At 40.8% G+C, this 2,872-nt stretch overlaps 1 non-coding gene across 1 annotated transcript; it reads left to right on the top strand.

Annotated features, from left to right (window-relative positions):
* The first annotated feature begins 258 nt into the window (after positions 1–258).
* Positions 259–320, top strand: LOC126940956 (U7 small nuclear RNA). The gene has a single exon (XR_007721012.1). It is a non-coding gene; the product is annotated as a U7 small nuclear RNA (small nuclear RNA).
* The last annotated feature ends 2,552 nt before the right edge of the window (positions 321–2,872 follow it).

Below are 2,872 nucleotides of genomic sequence, written 5' to 3'. Positions count from 1 at the left end.
TCAGCATCGTCACAACCATCATTGTTACTAAGCTACACACAGTGCCATGCCAGACAATGGGAAACATGAATAAGGTTCTGCTGCCAAGAAACTCATAGCCTACTCTTAGAAGCACACATGCTCTAATCTCAGCACTTTGGGAGGCTCAGACAGGAGGATTGCTTGAGGCCAAGAGTTCAAGACCAGCCTAAGCAACATAGCGAGACCCTGTCTCTACAGAAAAAAAAGAAAAAATGGTTTTTAAAGAAACAAACACATATGTGTTACAGGTCTTTTAAAATTTGTCTAGCAGGTTTTCCAATATTTATTGGAAACCCTCCCCAACCCACCACACACACACACACACAAAGACACAGACATGTAAACAAATAATAATATAACAAACCAAATCTGACTTTCTGCCCCAATTTTTCTGAATTCCTTATATTCAAAAAGATACAGAGCCATGCCTTTGGATCAATGAACTGAAGCTAATTTTTTTTTAACTCATCACACTCCCCAAACCTCTATGAACTGAATCTATGAGTGAAGCTTCATCACTCATTTTTATTCTTAATTCCCCTAAACTACCTGTTATTATTTTATTTTTCTCATGAATAGGAACCACCCATTAAAAAATATGCTACAGTGGAAATCATAAGAAGTTCATTCTCTGGGTTCAAATAAAACCACTAAAAATCAGAACAGCAAATTTAGAACCTCCTACCGCCACCCCAGTTCAAACGAACATACCCACAGTTCCATTAAACCTAGGCAGCTTCCAAAAATCTGGTATTAGTGGCTAACATGGCTGGCTCTCAGAATTATTAATCATGTTAGTAAATGAATCATTCACTAAAGAGATCAGGGCTGGTATTCTGACACTAATTCCCAAAATGCAGAATACAAAACTGAATCATATCTGCCATTTTTAGGTGATTCTGGCCATGGGCTTAGATTACCAAGCTTTGACAAAATACTGAATTTTTTCTATGTCATGCCTTAAGCTTTTTGTCACAATAACAAGGTATGCTTTTGTTGCAATGTAGCTGGAAAAAAAAACAAAAAAAAATCTTAAAAATTTTTCCACATCTACATGCTCCAAATTTTTGTAGAAGTCTTTATGACTGTTACTTTGATGTATATGCCAAACAGGATAAACCCATGAAAGGCAACACTGCTAATGAACACAAGGAACTTTATGTAATTGTAATAGCCAGTTTGGCTAGTTTTATGGGTGTGTGTACATTTAATTTTGAGTTGAGCAATATCCAATTTGGCAATGAGATAGAATAATATAAGACTTTCTGCTTGTTTGTTTTAATTACTAACAACCAGAGAAAAACTATTCACAGCAGCCAAAAGAATTCAAATCAGAAATGAACTTTGCTACTTGCAGACTGCCATTAATATGCCCACAATGGATGTCATTTATTTGGGAATTGCAAAAGTCATGAAGGGTAAATGTGGAGATGTGATAAATGAGGAAAACATGTATAGGTAGATAATACGTTTTTTGAATAATGAAACTGCTTTCTCTCTAAGTTGTAAAGGAAGCCCCAGTAATAATCATCATTCACTCAGGAATACCTGTCGTGTGCTATTGTCCGGGAGTGTTCTAGGTGCTCCAGGAGTGTTCTAGGTGCTGGAGATAGCACAATGAACAAATAGGCAAAATACTCCCTTTACAGAACTTACATTTTAATGAGCAATACACAAAATAAACAAGACACCAGACTGGGCAACACAGCAAAATCCCTTCTCTACAAAAAAAAAAAAAAAAAAAAAACTAGTTAGGCATGGCAGCATGTGCCTGTAGTTCCAGCTACTCAGGAGGCTGAGGTGGGAGGATCATTGGAACCCAGGAGGTTGAGGTTACAGTGAGCCGCGATCGCACCACTGCACTCCAGCTTGGGCAATAGAGCAAGACTCCGTCTCAAAAAGAAAGCAAAAAGCAAATAAATCATTAAAGTTTAATTTCAGGTAGTCAAGTGCCGTCAAGACAGCTAGTTGGAGGGTGGCTCTGGAACAGCTGACATTTGAGTAGAGATCTGAGTGGCACTGGGTGGGGGAGGGCACAGCCATGTTGGAATCTGGGAGGAGAACATTTCAAGTAGAGGAAACAGCAAGAGTAAAGGTCCAGGGGCAGGACCCCACTGAGTGTTCAAGGAACATCCAGGAGTCAGTGAGAATGGAGCACTGTGAACCGAGGAGAGAGGTAAGAGGTAAGATCAGAGGTCTTGACAGGGATGGGAACACACAGGACATTGTGGGGGTGCAGAGACATTTGGATTTTAATCTAAGTGTAATGGAAGCCATGGAAGGGTTTTATGAAGATGAGGGATGAGATCAGATTTCTGCTCTCATGACATTGTTCTGGCTTCTGTGTATGGATAGTCTCAAGAATAAAAGCCATGAGCCCAGTTAAGAGGTTATGAAAAGTGTTAGGCAACAGATAATGATGGCTCAGACCAGGGGCTTTATAAGGAGCACTATAAAGGCATCAAATCCAAAAAGTTAAACACTGAGGCAATAAGAGATGTAATAGAAGTTGAGTGCAGTGACACGCACTTATAATCCGAGCTACTTGGGAGGCTGAGAAAGGAGACTCACTGGAACCCAGGAGTTTGAAGCTGCAGTGAGCTATAATCACGCCACTGCACTCCAGCCTGGGCAACAGACTGAGACCCTGTATCTAAAAATAAGGCTAGGAGCGGTGGCTCATGCCTGTAATCCCAGCACTTTGGGAGGCCAAGGCAGGTGGATCACTTGAGGTCGAGATCAGCCTGGCTAACATGGCGAAACCCGATCTCTCCTAAAAATACAAAAATTAGCCGGGCCTGGTGGCACATGCCTGCAGCCCCAACTACTTAGGAGGCTGAGGCAGGAGAAT

The sequence above is a fragment of the Macaca thibetana genome, chromosome 17 (assembly GCF_024542745.1).
Source record: "Macaca thibetana thibetana isolate TM-01 chromosome 17, ASM2454274v1, whole genome shotgun sequence".
Lineage (NCBI taxonomy): Eukaryota > Metazoa > Chordata > Mammalia > Primates > Cercopithecidae > Macaca > Macaca thibetana.
Note: the sequence above shows the minus strand (reverse complement) of the source record. Positions and strands in the feature narration are given on the sequence as shown.